A 12796-nucleotide genomic window follows, 5' to 3' on the forward strand; every position below is an offset into this window, starting at 1 on the left:
CTCCTCAAAAGTATATTGTATCTGACTATCCTCTCCCATATCTTCCCTCTTTTCTAATCACCTACACCCCCTTCCCTGTCACCTTTATCCCATCCCCTTCCTCTAGGGTAAGATAGCTTTCTATGCCTTATTAATCTTGCTTGACTGTCAATTCAGAATATCTCCTTAATCTTCACTACTTTTGTGAGACTTGGAGTATGCCCTTTTCTCAAGAAAAGCCAAAATGATTTTTTTTTCTCAGAGGAGGAGTCTATATTTTTTAAAGTGGATTTTTATCCCACGCAGTGTGGTGCATTGGCCGGGAAATCATCCCTCCTTACGACTCTCCTGGACACAGATACAAGCAGGCATGCCATGCTGATAATTTTAGCAACTTGTGATTTAGTGCCTAGACAGATCTCTTGAGGGGTGGAAAAGAACCTGGAGGAGAGACAATATTTTTTTTTGAGCAAAGGTGAAGCCCTCTGGAAGTGGCACTCTCAAGACAGAGGGAGAAGTTGCCCCTACCTCCACAGAAGTTGAACCAAGAGGTCATTGGGGTCACATAAGTTTTTGTATACAAACCCAGATGAGCAAGATCTGTGAAAGACTGTTGAGCTCCTGGGTGATCCCCGTCTCTGAACCATTTCCGATGAGAGTGAAGGATCATTCATTCTCCCTCATCTTCCCCCATTCACTCCATTGCAAAAGCCTTTTTTTGACTCTTTTGCATGAAATATCTTAGCCCATTCTACCTCTCATTTACCTTTCTCCCAGTCCATTCTTTTTTTTGTCCATTAGCTCCATCTTTATGATTTATTATACCTTCATATTCAGTTCCCTCCTGTGTCAGCATGTTCCATGTGAGTTATCAGTATCATCTTCTCATGGAGGAATACAAGCAGTTCAACATCATTAAATCCCTCATCATTTGCCCTTCTCCTCTATTCTCTCTATGCCTCACCTGAGTTCTGTACTTGAAGTTCAAACTTTTAGTTCAGCAAGTGAAAGAGGATGTTCAGTTTTACTGGGTACTTGATCCTCAGTTGCAATCCAAGCTCTTTTGTTCCAAGTCCTACAAACCCTTAATGTTGACACTGCTAAATCTTGTGTAATCCTGATTATAAGCTTCATGATATTTGAACTGTTTCTTTCTGGCTGCTTGTAATATTTTCTCTTTGACTTGAGAGTTCTGGAATTTGGCTATAATATTCCTGGGATTTTTTTTTGGGGGGGGGATCTTTCAGGAGATGATTGGCTGGATTCCCTCTAGGATCTCAGGGAAATTTTTCTGGATTATTTCTTGAAAAATGAATTTGAGGCTCTTTTCCTGGTTATTCAAGCATCCCAATACTTTTAAAATGATCTCTCCTACATCTGTTTTCCAGCTTAGTTGTATTTTCAATGAGATATTTCCTATTTTCTTCTAGGTTTTTCTTTCTTTTGGTTTTGTTTTATTTTTTCTTGGTTTTCTTACAAAATCATCAGCTTCCCATTCTACATTTGGAGAAGTTATTTTCTTCATAGAACTTTCTTATCTCTTTTCCCATCTGGTCAATTCTGCTTTTGAAGGTATTTTTCTCCTCATTGACTGTTTGTCTTGCTTTTTCCGTTTGACCCAAATTGGTTTTTAATATGTTATTTTCTTCCATATATTTTGTATCTCCTTAACCAAGCTGTTTTCATAATTTTCCTGCGTTCCTCTAATTTCTGTTCCCAATTTTTCCTCTACCTCTCTAACTTGATTTTCAAAATCTTTTTAAAGCTCTTTTGTGGCGGGGGGTGGCTAGGTGGTGCAGTGGCCCTGGAGTCAGGAGTACCTGGGTTCAAATCCGGTCTCAGACACTTAATAATTACTAGCTGTGTGGACTTGGGCTAGCCACTTAACCCCATTTGCCTTAAAAAAAAAACAAACCTAAAAAAAAGCTCTTTTGTAGGGGCAACTAGGTGGTCCAGTGAATAGAGCATCAATCCTGGAGTCAGGAGTACTTGAGTCCAAATCTACCCTCAGTCACTTAATAATTACCTAGTTGTGTGGCCTTGGGCAAACCACTTAACCCCATTGCCTAGCAACCCCCCCCACAAAAGTTCTCTTGTAGTCTGAGACCAATTTCTATTTTCCTTGGAGGCTTTGGATACAGAAGCTTTGACTTTGTTATTATCTGAGTATGGTTTTTGATCCTCCATAGGATCAAAGTAATTTTCTATGGTCAGATTCTTTTTTCTTCTGTTGTTTGCTCATTTCCCTAGCCTATGCCCTAATTTTGAACACACTTCCCAAGCTTTATAGTGTTTGGGTACACTCCTTAGGGACCTTAATTCCTCTAATGTCTTATGAGAGGTTTTGCTTTTCTTGTCAGTGGTCTGGTCTGTGGATTTTCACAAGCATTCCCTTCTGCCTTGGAACTGTGAGCAGGGTCCCTGCTCCACTGTGGTAGTATAGGGGTCCAGAATTGACCCTGTATCTGAGTATGGACAAAGCAGCAGAGTGCTGCTCCAGGGATAGCAGAGTCTTTGCAGTCTCTACTCACCCACTTACCATTTGAGGGCTGAGCACTCCAGAAGCAGCTGCTGGGGAGCTCCCCAGGCCATTTCCCAGACCAGTCTGCACAGAGGCCTGAACTGCACTAGCTCCAGGCTCACTCTGGTTTTCCTGCTGACCTTCCAAGTTATCCTTGGCAGTCCCTGGGCTGAGAGGTCTGGAAACTGTTCCTGTTGTCATGGATCCAGCACCCCTAAGGACCTAGGGTCCTGGAAGACTGGAGCTGGTTTGTTTCCTATGCTGTGGCCCTTTCCAACCCAGTGGAACAGACCCTTCCCATGGATCCTAGTTGTCTTGGGTTGGAAAATTGTTTGCCTGCAGCTGTTTTTTTTCAATGAGATAGTATATTCTTTTCAAATTTTAAAAATTAAAAATTCTTTGGATTTTGTTTTATTATTTCTTGAAATCTCTTGGAGTCATTAGTTTCCATTTGCTCAATTTTAATTTTTAAGGAATTGTTATCTTAAGTGAACTTTTGTGCTTTTTTCCCAATTTGACCAATTCTGTTTTTTAAGTATTCCCTTCAGTGACTTTTTGTCTCTTTTACTAAGATGTTGACTCATAATATCATAATATTTTTATTTTTCTTATTTTATTTTTAAAATATTCCTGGAATTCTTGATGGATTTTTATCTAATATCCCCATTTTGCAAAATAATTTGAAAAATTAGAAGCCTTCCCAATAAGAGCAGGGGTCACTGTTAATCAATATTGTATCAGAAATGTTAGCTTTAGTAATGAGAAGGAAAATAAATGAAAGGAAATTAGAATAGTGAGGAAACAAAACTAAAACTCTTCATGGATAATATGCTATATTTAGAGAATCCTAGAAAATCAACTAAAAAAACTGCTTGAAATAATTAACAACTTTACAAAATTGTAGGATATAAAATAAATCCACACAAATTCTATGTGTTTCTGTATATCACCAGCAAAGTCCAATAGCAAGAGATGGAAATAGAAATTCCAGGAAGCAACATAAAATATTTAGGAGTCTATCTGCCAAAGCAAAGCCATAAACTATATGGATACAGTTACAAAACACTTTTCATACAAATAAAGTCAGATCTAAACTACTGGAAAAATATCAGTTGCTCATGGGTTGGCCGAGTGAATGTGATAGTAATGATTATTCTACCTAAATTAATCTACCTATTCAGTTCCATACCAATCAAACTACCAAAAAAAAAGTATTTTATAGAGGTTGTAAAAATAACAAACTTTATCTGGAAGAATACAGTATCAAGATTGTAAAGAATTTTTAATGCAATTAATTAAAGCAATTAAAGCAAAGGAAAGTGACATAGCCATACCAGAACTAAAACTATATTATTAAACAACAGTTATCAAAATTATTTGGTACTAAGAAATAGAGTGATGGATCAATAGAATAGGTTAGGTTCAGAAGACATTGCAGTAAATAACTATACTAATCTATTATTTGATAAACCAAAGACTCTAGCTTCTCAGATAAGAACTCACTATTTGACAAAAACTGCTAGGTAAACTGAAAAATAGTATGAAAGAAATTAGTTATAGTTTCATCTTACACTATATACAAAGACAAGGTGAAAATGCATACATGATTTTCACATAAAGGATGATGCCATAAACCAATTTGAAGAATAGATGTATGGAGCAGAGAATTTATGACCAAAGAAGATATAGAGAACATTATGAAATGCAAAGATAATTTTGATTATATTATATTGTGAAGATGGCCAGGGAGCCAAGTTGGCCACAGGAGAAGAACCTCTCCTAGGTGTTCTGTCCATAATTTTTAAATTTTCAAGAGACAGAACCCACAGAGATCCAGTAAGACAATTCTCCAGACCAAGGTAACCTGGAAAATAGTGGAAAGGCTCCACTCCACAGGGTTAGAAGGCTGACCTGCCAGAGTGAAGAAACTTCAGCCTCCCGGAGGCAGCCCCAGGGCGCCTGGGAGTCACTGCTCATGGCAGCAGGGGCAGTCTCCTGACCTACACCCTGGGGAGCATCGGGCACAAATTGGATGATCAGTGGAGGGAGTGAATTCCTGAAGCCCAGGCCCTCAGGGTAGTTGTGGCAGTCAGCCCAGTCAGTGCAGCAGTGGAGGCCCAGATCCAGGAAACGGAAGCAGGTGTAGAGGAGCCCCCAGACAACTGAACCTTGAGTACTCAGCCCACTGAAGGTAGGGGAGTGGAGAGACTTCCAAGGTCTGTCCTCTGTACCTGGAACAGGACTCTGGAGCTCTGAACACATTCAGATCCTGATTACAGTCTAGGCCCCCCCACAAAGAACCACCCTCATGGCAGAGGGGTGTGCTTGTGGTCATTCACAGATTAGGAGGGAAATCAGCTACACACACTGAGATCTTTGGGGGGGGGGGTTCCCAATAATACTCAAAAGCTCAGGAAACACCCAGGCACAGGCTAGAGAAATGAGTAAACAGAAAAAAAGAGGAACACCATTCAGAGATACATTGTCTATGATCCCAAGAAGGATCAAAATACTCAATCTAAAGATGAGGAAGTATAAACTCCTGCATCCAAAGACTCAAAGGAAAATGGAAATTGGACTCAGGCTATGACAGAGCTCAAAAAAAGATTTTGAAAATCAAGGGAGCTAGAAGAAAAATTGGGAAAAGAAATGAGAGAGATGCAGGAAAAACATGAAAAATAAGTCAGCAGCTTAGTCAAGGAGATCCAAAAATGCTGAAGAAAATAACATGTTAAAAACCAGCTTAGGTCAAATGTATAAAACAGTTCAAAAAGTTATTGAGAAGAATGCTTTTAAAAGCAGAATTGACCAGATGGGAAAGGAGATAAGAAAGCTCTCTGAGGAAAAGAAATCCTTCAGATGTAGAGTGGAGCTAAATGAAGCTGATGAATTTACGAGAAGTCAAGACACAATACTTCAATACCAAAGGAATGAAAAATTAGAAGAAAATGTGAAACATCTCATTAAAAAAACAACTGATCTGGAAAACAAATTCAGGAAAGATAATTTGAAAATTATTGGGTTATATGACAGTCATGATTAGGAAAAGAGACTTGACCTCATTTTTTAAAGAATTCCTACAAGTAATTTGCCCAGATATTCTAGAAGCAGAGGGCAAAATAGAAATTGAGAGAATCTACCAATCTCCCCTAGAAAGAGATTAAAAAAAAAAAACAACCCCCAGGTATATTATAGCCAAGTTCCAGAACTCCCAAGTCAAAGAGAACAAGCAGCCAGAAGGACACAATTCAAATATCGTGGAGCTGCAGTCAAGATCACACAGGACTTAGCAGCAACTACATTAAGGGCTCATAGAGCTTGGAATATAATATTCTGGAAGGCAAAAGAGCTCAGAATGCAACTGAGAATCAACTACCCAGAAAAACTGAACATCCTTTTCCAGGGGAAAAGATGGACTTTCAATGAACCAGGGGAATTTCAGTTGTTCCTGTTGAAACAACCAGAGTTGAACAGAATGTTTGACTTTCAAGCGGAGGAGAAGGGTAAAATTTGAGGGACTTGATGATGAACTGAATCTATTCCTGCATAGAAAAATGATACTGATAATATTCATTTAAAACTTCTCATTTAATAGAGCAGATAGAAGGAGATTTTATAGATGAAGCATAGGAGAGAGCCGAATTTGAAGATATACTATATTGTAAAAATGGAGTCAATGGCTAAAAGGGAATGTGCTGGGAGTGAAAGAAAGTTTAGGTGGAATAGGCTATTTTATACAAAAGATATTTTTTTGCAATGAGATGGAAGGGGGAAGACGAGGAATGAGGGAAACTTTATTCTCATCAGAGGTGGTTAGGAGAGGAATCAGCATATACACTCAATGGGGTATAGACATCTAGAGAAAAAAGGAGAGAATGGGGACAGGGAAGGGGGGGAATGTGAATGATGGAGGAGAGGGTGGATCATGGGGGATAGCGGTCAGATATAACACATTTTCTTTTTTTACTTCTTTCAAGTGGCTGGGATTGGGTGGCCTTTCTGGGACCACGGGGCTGGGTGGTTGCTAGGCCTTAGGGGTGGTATGTGGGCTTGGGGTCTCTTGGCCCCAGGACTGGTGATCAGCGTACTCTGCCACTCAGCTACCCTGGAGTAGCACATCTTATATTTTACTCAGCACATTTTAGAAGAGGGACAGAGTGAAAGAGACAAAATATAGTATATGATAGTGGGGAGGTATGAATGGAGGGAGTTGTGATCAGCAATGGCAACTGTGGAAAAATATGGAAGTAGCTTTTGTGATGGACTTGTCATAAAGAATGTAATCCACCTGAGATAGAGCTGGTGGTGTTGGAACACAGACTGAGGCACATTTTTTCTCTTTCCTTTACTTTTTTCTCATGAATGTTTATATTTTTTATGTTTATTCTTAAACAAGAATATTTTGGTAATGTATAAAAAACCATTTATACAAAAAATACAAATAAATATTTTTAAAAATGTGATCTGGGAGGCAAAATGGAAATCTGAAAAAAAATTGTGAAGTTTTTGCATAAACAAAATCAATACAACCAAGACTAAAGGGAAAGCAGGAAACTGGGAAACAATTTTTACAGTCAGTGTCTTTGCTAAAAGCCTCATTTCTAAAATTGAGAACTGAGTCAAAATTGTAAAAATACATGTCATTCCCTAATTGATGAATTGTTAAAGGATATGAATAGTTTTATATGAACAGTTTTCAGATGAAGAAATCATGTGAAACAATGCTTTGTCACTATTAATGACAGAAATCCAAATTAAAATATTTATAGTAGCTTGTGGTGGTAAAAAATTGAAAATTGGATACCCATTACTTGCAGAATGATTGAATAAGTTGTGGTATATAAATATAATGTAATATTATTGCTTTATAAGAAGTGATAAGCATGCAGATATCAGAAAGACCTAGAAATACCTAAACTAATACTGAGTGAGAGAACCAGAACACTGTACACTTTAACAGCAATATTATGTGATGATCAACTATGATAAGACTTAGCTCTTCTCAGCAAATAGTGATCACAGACAATTCTCAATGACCTGCAATAAAAAAATGCCATCTATATACAGAGAATTATAGAACTGAATACAGATCCATGCATACTATTTTCACCTTTTAAAATTTGTTTTTTATTTTTTCCTTCTTGTGTTTTTTCTGGTTTTTCTTTCACAGTGTGACTAATATGGAAATATGTTTAACATAATTGTACATGTATCAGATAACTTGCTCTTCTAGGTTGAGGAGAAATAAGGAAAGGAGGAAGAAAATTTGACATGAATGTTGAAAATTATCTTTATGTATAATTGAAAAATTAAATTGTTTTGCAAAATAATTGTACCATTTCACAGTTTCAGCAAGAGTTTTATTAGTGTATGTTTCCTTAGCACCTCCAACATTGCTTATTATATGGGATAAAAATTCACTTAAAAATATAGACTTCTCTGAGCAAAAAAACAACAACCCACAAATAAAAAAAAAACACGTTTTTTTGGCTTTTCTTGAGAAAAGGGCATACTCCAAGTCTCACAAAGGTAGTGAAGATCAAGGAACTGCCCCAAATTGACAGTCAAGTAAGATTGTATGGCCTGTCGCGATTCCCCCTCCTCCTCCCTATCGTCCCTCTCGTAGACTCATTGGTTAGTTATTTCTACTTGTGAAAATCTATCCTAGCAACAAAGAAAAGAAGAAAAGGTTTTCATAAAATATTACCTCACCATCCAGAGGCGAGAACATCAAAAACACACTTAATGGCATTCTATATATATCTAAATGTCTGGGTATATAAGGTCTACTATCCTCCTAGTCAGTAAAATAGTCTTATCAAACAAGAGGCCTGTGAGCTTCTTTGGAATTGAAGGTTTTTCTCATGGGAAAAACTCTACTATCCTTCTAGTACTCTTTTAGGTTTTTTTGGGAGGTAATGGGGTTAAGTGGCTTGCCCAAGGCCACACAGCTAAGTAATTATTAAGTGTCTGTGGTCGGATTTGAAGTCAGGTACTCCTGACTCCAGGGCTAGTGCTCTATCTACTGTGCCACCTAGCTGCCCCCCTTCTAGTAGTCTTAGCAAAAGTTAAGAGAGTGAGCCATCCATTTGGAATATAAGGGGCTTTCTTCTAAAAATAGTTTAAGAATAACAGTTCTTTAATATTTCTTTAAGCTTGAGAGGACTTCACTAGGAATATTAACCCTAAGAAGATTTTATTGGGAATATTCCACTCACCTTTTTTTTTATTTTTGCTGTTGAGACCTCAAACAACCTTGAGATGTTTTGATTGGCATTTTTCTTATTTTTAATGATTTGGAGTATTTTTTTCATGTGGTTGTGAATAAGTTGTTCTTTTGAGAACTTCAACCATTTACCTATGACTATTTTTTAAAGTATTTTAACATTTTATTTGTTTTCCAATTATATACAATAGTAATATATACCCATCATTTTTTACAAGGCTCTTAATTCCACAGTTCCCCCCCCCTCAGAAGGCTATCTGACAGTCTCTACATAGTTTTCATGCCATACATTGACATAAATTGAATGTTATATGAGTAAACATAAGAATAAACATACCCCCCCTCCCAAGAAGATGAGAAACCTTAAGAATAGAGGGAGAGAAAAAAAATTGTACTTCAGTCTGTGTTCAGATTTCAATGGCTCTATCTCTGGGGTGAGTTGCTTTCTTTATCATAAGTCCACCAGAGAAGTTGCTTCAACATTTTTCTCCCCACTCTCATTTATTCTCTTCTCTCTCCTTTCATCCTGGCCCTGTTCAAAAGTGTGTTGCATCTGAGTACCCTCTCCCCTGATCTTCCCTCTCTTCTATCTACCTATTACCCCTTTCCCTCCCCCCATTCCTCTTCATCCCATCCCTTTCCTCCCATCCTTCTCTGGGGCAAGATAGATTTCCTCACTTTATTAAGTGTGTATGTCATTTCCTCCCTGAGCCATTTCTGATGAGAATGAAGGCTCACTCATTCCCCCTTGCCCCCCTCCATTCCATTGAAAAAGCTTTTTCTTGACTCTTGTAAAATCTCTCACCTTCTTCATCTCCTTTTCCTTCCTCCCAGTACTTTCCTCCATCACACAATTACTCCATCCCTTTACCACGTCATACGATTATATTCCTGTCTGTCCTATGCCCTGTCTATATATGCTTCTTCTAACAGCTCTTATAAATGGGAAAGTTCATATGAGTTATCAATATCTTCTTCCCATGCAGGAATACAAATAGTTCAACATCATCAAGTTCCTCATAGGTAGTCCGTCTCTTCCACTCCCTCTATGGTTCACCAGAATCCTGTACTTGGAGATCAGAGTTTCTGTTCAGCTCTGGTCATCTCAGTAGGAAAGTTTGCAAGTCTCTTGTTTCAATGAAAGTCCATCTTTTGCCTTGAAAGAGGATGTTCAATTTTGCTGGGTAGTTTATTCTTGGTTGTAAACCAAGATCTTTTGCCTTCCGGAATAATCATATTCCAATCCCTACAAGCCCTTAATGTAGATGCTGCCAGATCCTGTGTAATCCAGACTATCTAGCCTCAGTAGTTGAATTGTCTGTTTCTGGCAGCTTTTAGATTTTGGCTATAATGTTCCTGGAAGTTTTTCTTTTGGGATCTCTTTCAGGGGGTGACTCGTGAATTCTTTCAATTTATATTTTACTCTCTGCTTTTTGAAAAATGAAGTCTAGGGGAGGCTGGGTGGTGCAGTGGGTAGAGCAGGATAGTCAGGTGTGCCTGAGTTCAAGTCTGGCCTCAGACACTTAGTGATTGCCTGGCTGTGTGGCCTTGGGCAAGCCATTTAACCCCATTACCTTGCAAAAACTTAAAAAAATGAAGTACAGATTCTTCTCATCATGACTTTCAGGTAGCCCAATAATTTTTAAATTATTTCTTCTGGATCTGTTTTCGAGGTCGGTTATTATCTCCTTTTCCAGCTGGCCAATTCTTCCTTTTAAGGCATTCTTCTCCTTATTTGCCTTTTGTTTTGCTTTTTTCCATTAGGCCCAAACTTTTTTTTTTAACATTGTATTTTTTTTTTGTATATCTTTCACCAAGCTTTTGATTTGGTGTTCATGTTTTTTCTGCAACGCTCTCATTTCTCCTCCTAATTTTTACTCCACCTCCCTTAATTGCTTTTCAAAGTCTTTTTTGAGCTTATCCATAGTCTGAGCCCATTTTCTATTTCTCTTGGAGGTTTTGGATATGGAAGCTTCGATTTTGTCGTCATTTGAGTATGTGTTTTGATCTTCCATGGGACTATAGTAATTCTCCATGTTCAGATTCTTTTTCTGTTGTTTACCCATTTCCTCTGCCAAAGACAGCACTTCCAAGGCTTTGGGTTTTTTTTTTTGGGGGTGGGGAGGGACACCGTACTGGGAACTTTATTCCTCTAAGGTCTTATGCTCTCTTGCTTGTGCTTTGATATGTAGGTGCCCCCACCCTCCCCCCACTTCCCTATGCCCTGGGGCTATAAGGAGGGATAACTTTCTTAGTATGGAAGCCCAAACTGCAATATCTGAGTGTAAGCAAATGGCAGAGTCCTACCCCAGGGAGGGCAGAGAAATCTATGCAGATTTCCCTTACTGTCTCTGGGGGTACAGGCTGCTTTCTCCAGATTCTTGCTGCAAATTCTGTGGCTGGTACTCCTCACTCCATACTCATTCTGGTGGAGCAGAGTTCTCTCACTGCCCCTTCAGGCTTTTGCCGGTGATTTCAGGGCTGGGCTGTGCTGCCAGCAGCAGCTTTTTTTTCCAATCCCCCATCCTGGTGAAACACCTTTCTGGTGAAACTTACAAGTTATTGTGGACTGAGAAAATGTATCAGTCTTTCTGTGGGTTCTGCCCCTCTAAATTTTGGCTAGAGCCATCCTTTGTATTTTGGGGATGGGGGGGGTGTCAGAGTTCCCAGGAAATGCTGCCTTCATGCTGCCATTGAGGCTCCACCCCCTCCTATCAGACTATTAAGGGTGGTATTTCTCTTCCATTACTTCTTTTGTAATCCACATTTTTAAAAAGGTTTTTTGCAAGGCAAATGGGATTGAGTGACTTGCCCAAGGCCACACAGCTAGGTAATTATTAAGTGTCTGAGGTCAGATTTGAACTCAGGTATTCCTGACTCCAGGATCCATGCTCTATCCATTGCACCACCTAGCTTCCCCCCATTATTACTTCTTGAGGATTTATTTTCTAGCCTGCAACCTTGCTGAAACTATTGTCTCAATGAATATCTTTGCTGATTCTCTGGAGTAAGTAAACAATTATATCATCTGCAAATAGATAAATAATTTTATTTCCTCTTTGCCTGTTTTTTTATATTTAATTTCTTTTTGTCTTATTACTGTTTCTAGCATTTCCAGGACTATTGGGCATCCATGCTTTGCTCCCATATTTATTGGAAAGATTCTAGTGTATCCTTAGTACATGTCATTCCTCTATTATTTATACTTTATTGTTTTTTTAGCATAAATGTGTCATACTTTATCAAAACCTTTTTATATCTATTAATATTTTTATATCGATTAAATGATCATATGATTTTGGATGTTTTGGTGTATAGTGTGATTTATTATGTTGTTTTCCTATTGTTGAACCATCTTGATTGCTTGTATAAATCCCATTTGATCCTAATGAATGATTTTTTAAATTGCTGTAAACAGATAGGATTTTGTTTAGAATTTTTGAGTCAATATTCATTAATAAAATTGCCCTGCAACCTGATTTTTTTACTTTTCCCACTTTAGGTATTAGGACTATATTTGTTTCATAAAAAGATTCTGTTGGATATTTAGTTTTTGAGGTTACTTTGTGAAGTAGAGATACTAACTGTTCTTTTTAAAAGTTTGATAGAGTTCTATGAATCCATCAGTTGGAGTAAGGCTTTTTTGTTTTCTCCTTTCATTATTTCTTTATAGTTTGGTCTATTTCTTTTTTTCTGAAATCATGTTAAGAACTCTTATCTGGTCATCTTGTAATTTGAGTATTTTATATTTTTAAATGCATAACTTCAAATTATTTTGTGTTCTCAGTTAATGCATAATATATTTTGATTGTTATATATTATTTCTTCCTTTTTAACTGTGATTTCACTTTGTCCATTTGCTATTTTATTGATTTTTCTGTTCAATTGAATAATGTAACGGTTTATTGAGTTTATTAATCTTATCCAAAAACTAGTTTATATTTTTCTGTATAATTTTTTTGTTTCTTTCCAATTTATCTATTTCCTTTGTAATTTTTGATATTTATTCTTTCAAATTTATTTTTCACTTGTTTATTCAGTTTCTATTTTAAGTACATATTCAGTTTGTT

At 37.5% G+C, this 12796-nt stretch overlaps 1 protein-coding gene across 2 annotated transcripts in view; it reads left to right on the plus strand.

Moving 5' to 3' along the window:
- The window catches only part of LOC141504135 (disintegrin and metalloproteinase domain-containing protein 18-like), a 150809-nt gene that overhangs the window by 37796 nt on the left and 100217 nt on the right, over nucleotides 1-12796 (plus strand). The window lies entirely within an intron of this gene.

The sequence above is a fragment of the Macrotis lagotis genome, chromosome 1 (genome assembly GCF_037893015.1).
Source record: "Macrotis lagotis isolate mMagLag1 chromosome 1, bilby.v1.9.chrom.fasta, whole genome shotgun sequence".
Classification (NCBI taxonomy): Eukaryota; Metazoa; Chordata; class Mammalia; order Peramelemorphia; family Peramelidae; genus Macrotis; species Macrotis lagotis.